Here is a 12156-nt window from a genome sequence, read left to right as displayed (position 1 = left end):
CTATAGCTTTGTGCCATCATGAACTTCTTTGGAATCCAGATCTGTTTCACTGTCCTTGATTGTCTGGAATCACTCTGTTGTCTAGTATTGAAGACTCTGTTTTCCACCTTTGTGTTCTCTGGCACAACCTTTTTTGGTCTCCATACCAACTTTGACTCCGTTTTTTCCCAAGGTTGAGCTGTTATATTATTGCTTGTCTTCCTTATCCAATGTTGAGAGTTCCTCGTCGAAGAGCAATCCAGTTGTATAGAAACTTTTGGTTGCCATTGCTTCTTCTTTTTCTCTGGTTGTTGTTTACCTTTGTTCTTGGATTCTTCCTTTGGAGTTGGCTCTGCTCCTTTGGTGAACTTAACTGATTGACTTTCACCTTTGTATTTGATAAGCACTGATTTAGAACTCCAGTCAATCATTGCATTGTATTGTTTCTGCCATGGTTGTCCTAGCAATAATGGATGTTGTGTAGCTTGGTCTTCAACCATGTAAAACATATGAGGATACACATACTGGTTAATCTGTATATATAAAACTGTGCATCTGACATTTTTGATTGAATTCTCAGAGTAACTCTTTAACTCTTGCTTGGCAGTTTGTAATTTAGTGTCATTTGTCAATTGTCTATACAAACTGAGTGAAAGTAGGTTAGTTTGAGCTCCTGAATCCAATAGTGCTCTGGCTTTGATTTGGTTGGTTCCTACTTTGCATTCAATGATGGGTTCTTCTTTGTCATTATCCATTTCTGTTATACTGACTGCATTTATTCGTATTGCTCCTTCATTGCGCTGTTTATCTCCTGATCGGTTGTGTTCAATACTATGCGGTCATCCTTGTGTGTATTTTCAGGCTTTTGTGCACTGGGAGTCTTTTCAGCTACCCATGAAATGATAGTCTCTTGCTGAATTGGGTTTTCCGTTCCACAATTCATTGTTTCTCTTGGTGGTTCTAATAAGGCTTGTGCAGTCTCGATCATTCTCTGGCACATTTCAAGTCTCTGCTTTTCCAATTCCGCGTTTGGGTATGTCATCCACCTCTGTTCTTGTGTTTGGTTGTTCTTTAACCTAGCTTCGTAAGCTCTCATCAGTGCGTCCAATGGTTCGTGTACTTTGTCGACTAGCACTGATCCCCAGCTTAAGCTCGTTGTTTATTTGAGACTCTTTTGTTTCGTTCTTTCCGGCTCATCTCTCGTTTCCCGTTTGACTCTCAAGTTTTTCTAATCTATCTTTAGTTCGCTTTAGTTCCTAAGCTAGAATAGCGTCTTCAAGTTCTTTTCTCAACTTTGTGCGTGCTTTTCTAGCTTTCCATGTGTTTCTCTGACTCCGCGGTCCTTGACTAACCACTTCAGTCGCTAACTTTCCATTCTCAGGTTCTGTAGTGGTTTTCTTAGCTTGAGCTCTAGTAACAACTTGCGTTGGTATCAGAGTTTCATTTTCGGACCCACTGCTGGTAGGAATAGTTTCTAGCATATTCAATGTCGTCTTTTGCACTTTGTTTGGATTATTTGAACAATCCTCAATGAAGTGAGTAACCCCACACTTAGTGCAATAAGCGTTAATTCTAATGATTTCCGTATGTGGACAAACATTCATTAGATGGTCACCTCCACACTTGTAATAGGGTCCTAGTGCTGGTCTTGGTCCCACTTGATTCGTCCTTTGTGGATAGGATGGTCTTTGTCCTGTTAACCCTCCATGATCTATGAACATCAATGTTCTTGCGTCCAAATTGTATCTCTCTTCATCAGAAGCACTTGTAAGTGTTGGTGTTCCAACATTCCCAATCATGCCCCATGGTTCTGGTTGTTTGGGTTCTTCTGGTGGGTAATACACAGTTGGAGACATGTGTGCACCAGATTCTTCATAATAGGCTTGAACATGCACTAAGGCTTGTTCTTCCTGATTCTCTAAGGTTGGTGCATATCTAATGCCCACTGGTCTTGCTCCTGGTAAAGGTGGTTGTTGTCCCAATATCGGTTGCGGTCTTTCTATCCCCATAGGTCCTGGTACATTTCCCGTTGGGTATCGAGGTACTGGATGTACCTGAGGTGGTGCTAATTGAGCAGGAGGTGCATACTGACGCTCCCTTACATACCCTTTGTTGTAATAACACTCCTCTATTGGGTGGTTTGTCCATTTTTGTTCAATAGCACACCATTTTAGTGGTTTTGGCAATGGTTTTTGGTATGGTGCCATCCTTTTTAGAGCATCTTCTATCATTTGCTCTACATTTGGCATGGTTGTTGTTTGAACATTCTTTTTAGTGGTAGTCTCGCTCACTACGGAGGAAGAGATACTAGATGCAAAATCTGTATCCGCTGACACCTCTCCATAAACCGTACAGTTATCCACTAAGTACAATGCTTCTCTCGTTACTTGCTCGAAACTTGTACAAGCTTTCAAGTGCAAGTCCTTCTTGAGAGTGTCGTTTCTCAATCCTTCAATAAAGAGAACATATAGTCTGTCATCTTGTGGTCGTTCACGTACTGGACATCTCTCAATGCATTGTTTGAAGCGAAGTGAAGCTTCCTTCACTTTTTTTCTTGTTTCTGTTTGTTTAAAAGCATATATTTGTGAGACCGTATTGTGCTTAACCCTCGTTTTGAGAATTCCTCAGAAAACTCTCTTAGCAAATGGTCAATGTCATGGAATCCCCCTCTGTTCAGTGGTTGAAACCATGTCAATGCCGTACCTTCTAGAGTAAGACCAAATCCCTCGTATTGTGTATGGAAATCTGTTATCTGCTTAGCTCTTAAGACTTGCTTAAAGAGTGACATATGTGCATACGGATCTCCTGAACCACCATACTTCTTTGGCATACACTTGGCTACTTGAGATGGTCTCATACGTCTATGATTCTGCTACCAATCTCATTGCTCCTGTGTCCCGGCTAAAGCTTTCTCTAGCATCATGGACTTCATGGGTTACCCTGCCCTGAGTCTACTACTAGGAGGTAAATGTGATGGTTCCGCTTCGAACCTTGGACCTGGAGTGGTATATGTGGGGATTGGAACTGCACTACCTTGATTCGTATCCATTGACTCTCTGGAATGTAATGATCCCATTGGTCCAGGCTTCGAGTACTGAGGTTAACTGAAAGAGTCAGCAGCCTGAATTCTTTGTCCTCCTGTTGTCATTGGGTTTTGCACTCCATTTGTTGGTGCTGGTCTTTGTGAGCTAGAAGTAACATAATACTGATGTAGTGGTCCCCCAAAGTATGTATATCCTTCTAATTCTTTCTTGCCCATTGTTGAGTATTGCCTCCCATACTTGTCGTAAGCGGCAATTTTCACTTCCGATCCCTCTGTGTAGGTAAAGGCATAAAGTCTTTTTTGGTCTGTCAACTCTCCAGTGTAGGGTTCTTCACATCTATAATAGAGATCTTGCTCCCCATTATTATATTTGTATAGCCCCACATAGATGTTATCAGTGTTGATCCTTGTAGTTTCATTCTCTCTTCTTAACCTCGCATCAGGGAAGTTCATAATTGGTGCTTTCTCCTCAAGTTCTTCATCTACTTTGGCTTTGGTGCCCATCAATCCCCACTTGTCCACAATGTTAGGGTTTAGGACTACCAAATACATGGTACCCTCGTCATCTAGATATCTATCTCCGCTATAGCTCATAGGCACTAAGTCCTTGAACTCACTAGGTCTATCTTCTATCTTTACACAATAGCGGTCCATTCCATCTTTGTAGATCTTGGCACCTTGCTCATTGTCGTACTGGTATTTTATGAACAATAGCTTCATTGTGGCGGAAGGGTTTGATGGTCCTGCTGCCATATTTTCTTTGTTGTTCAGGTTCAAGTGTTCCAAGTGTTCGGTGAAAATCTCTTAAGATCTCTCCGAAGAAGTATCAGAAACACTTCCTTCAAAGATCGGCTCTAATGGTTGCACCCAACTTTGGTTTACACTTCCCTCGGTTGATATGACACTTGCTTGTTCCCCTTGTTTTGGTTGGTTATTCTGGAGATTCCTGCCCGATCTCAAATTCATCAATTCCCCTAAAGGACTTTAACTTTTCCGTCTCGGCAATTTGTTTTCCCAAGTTTTTGTGGTCAGAATTGATCCAAACTGATTGATACTTGGTCAATTGTTTAATCTTTTCAGTTGGACAACTTCTGTTTCGTCAATTGAGAATTTTGTTGCAGTTATGCTGAAAAAGACATTATACGCGTATGATGTCTTTTTTCACAGATTTGGACTATTTTGGTTATGCTCACTCTCAGTAGCCCCCTTATGCTCTGTCCACTCACAAAATTCAGTTTGAACTCTGTTTGAGCAAGTTATGGCTAATTTAGGCTTTTCTTGGCAATTTTCCGCTTTTGACTTGTTTTGGGTCAATTGTGATCCAAATGGGATGAAACTTGAAATATAACCTCTAGACAACTATTACAATGGATCTGTGTTGGCAAAGTATCAAAATATGTCCAAAATTAGGTCAAAGACATCATACGCGTATGATGTCTTTTTCATCAATTTGGGTCAAGACTTGATTTTTATGCTTTCTACAGTGTTTGCAACAATCTTGTCAGGTCAGATATAAAAAATAAGCAGTGGATGTGCTAAAAGACATTATACGCGTATGATGTCTTTTGTCCCAGATTTTGACTATTCTTGGTTTCAAGCCTTCTCCAATGTTTATAATTGAGTTTCAAGTGTTTTTGTCAGGTTTGAATGTAAAAACAAGATCTGAATCCAAAATTTCCTATTCTTTGCGTTTCTTGGACTCCGACTTGTCTTTTTGGTTTTCTTTGAGTGTAATGCTCTTGTTTTAAGTTGAAATTAGGTATAACCCCCCTTTTGAACACTCTGGTAAAGTCAAAATTTCTGTTTTGGTCTCTGTTTGGTCATTTAGACATTATACGCGTATGATGTCTAAAGTTGTAGATTTCCAGTTTTTTGGCACAGAATCCTTCCTAAAGCTTTCTCAAGTGCTCAGCAACTCCCAGATACACAGAAAATTTCTCTGACTTTTGTTTATTGCAAGTTTCATTACTAACTCGACGGTTTAGTGATCTAACATGCAATCAACCATATCAAGCAAATACTCCAATGATTACTAGCTCTAGATCAGGATAAAATGAAGTCCTACCTAAGCTATTCCTAATCATAAAATGGGTTTGGTAATTGTGATTTTAAAGAGATCCACTGCCACTCACGGACTAGCAAATTATTCTTCTATCAACAACTACTCAACACCAACAAAACAACAAACAAATCTAAGCTAAACTAAAAATACTGTCAACACGCAAGACCCAGGAATACCCCACTTCCTAATATCTCTCGAGATCTTCGGAGTCCACCACTCCTAGATCTTTTCTAACTAAAGTATACAAAGTAGTTTATACGACTCACCTCGTAGGATTAGTCTAAGGTCACCTACTTAGGGCTCTCCTCCCCGGCAGCGGCACCAAATGTTAAGGCGGTTACGCCGCTAGCGGAAGCTAAATAGCGAGAACTCAACCAACAACAGAATTTGTCAGACGAGGACAGAGCTTGACCCGCAGGCGTATGGAAACAACTAGGTGGGTGTCAAATCACCTATTCAAGTGACTGAAATCCGTACTACGAACGAATGCTATACGAAACAAGATCTAGAATCATTGAATCGATCTCAAACTCAAGGGGAAGTCTATACACTAGGTAAGAACAACACCCTAAAGACTTGAACTGCAAACTCAACCTATAACCACTCCGTGCGGTAAACAAGTATGAAGACAGGCCGAAATATACAGGTGACCCAAACTTGACCCGGATGGTACTAATGTGTAGCTTTACTCGTTGTGGTTCTATAGATATGTTGCACGCTCAATTCCGAAACACAAGTTGGAAGAAAACTCACACCGAAGCTCGTAGGAACTTACCACACATAGAAGCCGATAGCGCGCACTCTTGGTTTCTGTGCGTAGCTCTCGCCGTTGCTAACACAATGGCGGTGTCGCTTCTCCAATGGCGGCTCCATAGCTTGCGTAGCAAGTAGATAAGACTCTCTGTCTCTCTCTCTCTCTCTCTCTCTCTCTCTCTCTCTCTCTCTCTCTCTCTCTCTCTCTCTCTCTCTCTCTCAGACACAGTCACGGCGCTCAAAAACTCACTTTGATTAATAATCCCCCCTTAGGTTACAAAAACTTTGGCTTATATACCTCAGCCTTGGAGGTGAGAACATCTCTAACTAATTAAGTCAGCAAGTGAATTTACTTCGGGATTACAAGCTGGAAACTCAATTGAGTCCCGTTACTTAATGAATGGCTCAAATCCAAATTAATGTCGGAAAGACATTTATTACAATCAATGGTTACAAAATGATGAGTGTGAGCAAAAATGTGGGTGTGATCCTCTGCTGGCTCAACAGTGATGTACTACCCTACACCTAACTGCTTGCGAAAATGTGCAAAGCTCTCTGAAGGAAGTCCTTTTGTAAGTAGATCAACATGATTTTTTGTGGTGTGAACGTTGAAAAGCTGAAGCTGCTTATCCTCGACCATTTCCCTGATGAAATGATACTTCACATCCACATGCTTTGTCTTTGAGTGATAAACTGGATTGCGAGCCAATTGTATAGCACTTTGACTATCACAATATAACACAGGCATCTCTTCTTTGATTCCCAAATCTGTTACTAGTTGATTAAGCCAAATTGATTATTTGCATGCCTCTGATGCTGCAACATATTCAGCCTCTGTAGTAGACTGAGTAACACAATCTTGTAATCTAGAACGCCATGATACTGCTCCACCAGCCAATGTAAAGACATACCCTGACGTAGACCTTCGGTTGTCTAAGTCACCTGCATAATCTGAGTCTGTAAAACCCTTTACACTTAGCTCCTGACTCCCATAGCATATACGCATACTCTTTGTAGCTTTCAGGTATCTCAATATTCCTTTCACTGCCTCCCAATGTTTCTTGCCTGGGTTTGACATGTATCGACTTACTACTCCCACTGCAAATGCAATGTCTGGGCGAGTAGCAATCATTGCATACATCAAACTACCCACTGCAGACGCATATGGAATCTTATCCATTTCAGCCTGTTCTTCCTCAGACACAGGACAATCTTGTTTGCTAAGTTTCACATATGGTGGCAATGGAACACTCAATGCCTTTCCCTTCTCCATATTGAAACGTTGCAAAACCTTGTCAATATACTCTGTTTGAGATAACAAAATCAACTTCTTTGATCTGTCTCTCTCAATGCGCATACCAAGTATATGACTTGCCTCACCCATGTCTTTCATGTCAAACGATTTTGCCATCTTTGACTTCAAAGCTGAAATTTCTTCCAAGTGCTTGCCTGCAATCAACATGTCATCCACATACAAAATAAGGATCAGCCAACTACCATCCTTAGCCTTCTTTGTATATAGACAGTGATCGAACTCACTACGTTTGTAGCCTTGAGAAAGCATAAACTTGTGGAATTTATGGTACCATGCCCTCGGGGATTGTTTTAAGCCATAAAGACTCTTTAACAACTGGCATACCCAATCTTCCTTGCCTTTCTCAACAAACCCTTCTGGCTGCTGCATGTAAATTTCCACATCTAAATCACCATGCAAGAACGATGTGTTGACATCCATTTGGTGCAACACCAAATCTAATATGGCAACCAATGCAAGAAAGCATCTCAATGTAGTCATCTTGACAACCGGAGAGAAGACTTCATCAAAGTCAATTCCTTGTTCTTGCTTAAAGCCCTTGGCAACAAGCCTTGCTTTGTACTTTGGCTGACTATCATGAGCGGTGATCTTATACCTGTAAACCCATTTACAAGGTAGAGCCTTTTTGCCCTGTGGTAATTTAACTAGCTTCCATGTCTTGTTTTTATGCAGAGCTGTCATCTCTGACTGCATGGCCAATTGCCAATTCCCGGAGTCCTTCATTTGCACTGCTTCCTTGTAACATGAAGGCTCATTGCAATCAGTCAACATGACATAGTTCATAGATGGAACAAACCTATCAGGAGGTCACGTGACACATCCAGATCTACGCACAATAGGTGGCTCAGGCTCAACCACAACCTGTGGTTCCACTCTATCTTGTCCTTGCTCCTCTTGAGCCGCTTTCTGACTTTTGGTTTGCTTGGGAGCAACCTTCTTCTTTACTTTCTTCTTAAGTGGCCAACAAAGTCAAAGTTACAATGATTATGGCCAAAGAGGCATGGGGAGAGCCCGATCTTGTGGACGTGGAGGTGGACTATTCGTACATCCTCAAAGAGATGGATATTGTAACAGATGTGGCATTTATGGTCAGTTTGAAAGAGAATGTTACACAAGGCTAAATCAAAATCGTGATCGTGGTGGAAGAGGCTGAGGTTATGGCAGACATGGAGGAAACTTTGCTGGATACAATCCTCATGATCAAAATATATATGACAATAGATCGAGTGGACATTTATTTCCTATGGAGCATGTTGTTGGAAGCATGGTGGAGCCACATCATACAGATGATTGGCATTTAGATAGTGGTGCCACAAATCATATGACATATCATGATGAATGGTTTGACAGAAAAGAGAAGTTAGAAGAGGACGAGTTTGTCGCTACAGCTGATGATACTATGCATTGGAATACGCATGTTGGTTCAGTTCCATTGCTAGAAAAAGACGGGACATACAACACATTGGGAGATGTTATATATGTGCCTTCAATCACAAAGAATTTAGCATCAGTTGGACAAATGACAGATCAAGGGTTGCAAGTCCGTTTTAATCGTTATGGCTGCTTCATAGAGAAGTTTCACAAAGGCAAACCAGGCAAGATATTGGCACGTGGAAGAAAGAAAGGTCGCTTGTTCTCATTGGAAGCTGGAGATCCATGTTCACACAACGGTATGTATGCAAACAAATCAGCTGCTCAAGATGATTGGGCAGAGTTATGGCATAAGAGGATTGATCATGTCAATTTTAGAAGACTAAAGAATATGCAATCAAATCAAATTGTACGTGGATTACCAAAGTTTGGCAGATTGAATTTTGATCATGTTTGTGAAGCTTGCCAATTTGGAAAGCAATCTCGTTCACCATTTCCAAAGAAGGGGAGAATTATCCAAAGTCCTTTGAAAATTGTTCATTCAGATATTTGGGGACCTTGTGATCATGCTATGCCAAATGGTTGTCGATATTTTATCACATTCACAGATGATTACATCAAAATGACATGGGCTTACTTTCTTAAAGGCAAAGTCAGAGGCATTTGAGGTATTCTTGGAGATCAAAGTTATGGTTGAGAAAGAGAATGGTTGTCAAATTAAATGCCTACGTATAGATGGAGGGGGAGAGTACATGTCACACACTTTTGATGATTACTTACGTGAACAAGGCATAAGAAGACAGATTACTTGCAGATACACACCACAACAAAATGGAGTTGCTGAGAGAAAGAATAGAGTCATAACAGAGATTGCAAGAGCCATGATGAATGAGATGAATATTCCATTAACATATTGGGCTGAAGCAGTTCATACAGTAGTACACATTATGAATCGAACACCAAAAACTGCCATTATGAATCGAACACCAACAACTGCCATTCATGAAATTTCACCTTATTAGAGACTTTATGGGATCAAGCCAACAATTTCCTACATGAAAGTTTTTGGATGTGTTTGCTATGTTCATGTGCCAAATGAAGCAAGAAAGAAGATGGAGCCAAAGGCAGTGAAGTGTATATTCTTGGACTATGCAGATGAAAAGAAAGGTTACGAGTGCTATGATCCTACGACAAGACAACTTCATGTCAGTAGAGATGTCAGATTTTGTGAGCATGAACCATGGTATAAACCAAAGCCAGTGATGATAGAAGATGAGTATGAAGAGCAAGAGAATGTGCGTCATGTTGTTGATAAGCCAGGACCATCAACAAGAACTATTTCAGGACCACATATGGCAGAGGAGAGTACAGGAAGTGTCAACCCATGGAGCGGTCGTTTGCGAGATAAGAAGCAAGACGAGAAAGGCAAGAAGAAAGTGGTTGAGGAGAGTTTTGGAGATGAAAGCCTCGATGAAGAGCATGGTTTACCACATTTGAGGACACCTAGGAGTAAGCATACTGAGAAATATGTACCCCCATATGCAAGAGTTGAAGAGAACAGTGCACCACAGTTGAGAAGATCAGAGAGGGTGCGTTATCCAGTTGATAGATTGATATACAATGGTTACATGCGTACACATTATGCATACATGGTTTCACGTGTGCAACATAAAGAGCCTACATGTTTTCAAGAGGCAATTGGAAAATCAGAATGGGAGTCAGCTATGGATGATGAGATGGATGTTGTTGTGAAGAATGACACTTGGGATTTGGTTTGCTTGCCAAGTGAAAAGAAAGAAATTGGTTCAAAATGGGTATACAAAGTCAAGTGCAAGTCAGATGGTAGTGTGGAAAGATACAAAGCAAGGCTTGTTGCTAAAGGTTATGCACAAACAAAAGGTCTTGATTATGATGAGACATTTAGTCACTTTATCAAGAATTTGGATGTTACAAAGACAATACGCATTGGATATGCTTGAGAAGTATGGAATGACAGTGCGCAAACCAGTTGATACACCTCTTGATAAAAATGTGAAGTTGATTGATGATGGACATTACATTGAGGATGTCACTATGTATCGCAAGATGGTTGGAAGTCTTATTTACTTGACAATAACAAGGCCAGATTTGAGTTATGCAGTGGGTGTTGTGAGTCAATTCATACAAAAGCCATGTAAAAGTCATCTTGATGCAGTGAGACGGATTATGAGATATGTGAAAGCCACTGTCAGTTATGGAATGTTTTATGAAAAGAATGGGAAGCTTTGTCTTTATGGTTACACAGATGCAGATTGGGCAGGAGATTTTATGGATAGAAGATCTACAAGTGGTTATGCATTTTCCATTGGCAATGGTATGATAAGTTGGAGTAGCAAGAAGCAATTAACTGTAGCATTATCAAGTACAGAAGCTGAATATCGTGGAGCAGCTTTGGCAGCATGTGAACAGTCATGGTTGAGAGTACTTATGGTAGACTTTGTTTTTGACAATGTTGACAATGTCATTATATATTGTGACAATATTAGCAACATCATGTTGGCAAAGAATCCAGTTTACCATGCTCGCACCAAACACATTGAAGTACATTATCACTTCATTAGAGAAAAAGTTTTGACAGGTGAGATTGATTTAGTGTATGTGAAGACAAATGATCAAGTTGCGGATATATTTACAAAAGCTCTTGGAAAGGAAAGGTTTTGCTACTTTCATGAAGCATTGGGAATCCATCATATGCAAGCTCATCTGAGCTTGAGGGGGAGTGTTAAAGAATATGATGTTAAAGAATATGTCCGTTGTGCTATGGGCGGCCGGACATAGACTATACCATGTTGTAAATATACTTTGGATAATAGTTCAAAGAGAAGAAGAGTGAGAGCAGCACGTTGAATGGTTGCTGCAGGGTAACGATTGTGTGTGTGTGTGTGTGTCTTGATGTGTGTTGGTGTGTGTGCGTAGTCTTCTTTCCTACCTTGTCCATCACCTGCGCACTCTACAATGACTGAGGTTCCTATGGAACTACCACCCTCCGAAGTCCTCTTGCCTGACGGAAGAAGTCTGGTCGAAGTGCAAGAATTGGAGTGAATAATCCAAGTGGCTAGAGACAAAGAATAAGAAAGCTTATACGAGGTCCAACATCGTCTAGCAATTCAAGGAAAGACCACAATGATAGCAGCTGGGATTGTTGAGCAATCTAATCACTCTGACTGGGTAGTAACCAAGAGTCTTAAGTCCAAGTAATGATATTGCGACCACCTCAAGAGGAACAACTTGGGTGACACTTGAGGGGGATGAAGTACCAACATTTGTACCCATAAACATGTTGAGCGTACCACATGTACTCTTTAAAGACACACATGGTGAAGCTATGAGCAACTTTGAAATTACAAATACATTTTTTGTGGATACTGATCCTTTGGATTCTTTTTTGCCTCTACGATACCCAATTGAATTGATTAGCCCATATGGTAAGGTATTGTACAATGCATTATTGGACATAGGCGCTATACATAATCTATTGTTGTATATAGTGTGTGGTGTCAATAAGGGAATCCAACCTTATTGGAAAGCAGCATTCATGTCAAGGCTATCAATAAAAGGACAACCAAAGTGTTGGGAATCTTGAATATTCCTATT

Source organism: Adiantum capillus-veneris, chromosome 21 (genome assembly GCF_014529385.1).
Source record: "Adiantum capillus-veneris isolate H3 chromosome 21, ASM1452938v2, whole genome shotgun sequence".
Taxonomy (NCBI): domain Eukaryota; kingdom Viridiplantae; phylum Streptophyta; class Polypodiopsida; order Polypodiales; family Pteridaceae; genus Adiantum; species Adiantum capillus-veneris.
The sequence above is the reverse complement of the archived record's forward strand: the minus strand, read 5'-3'. Positions refer to the sequence as shown.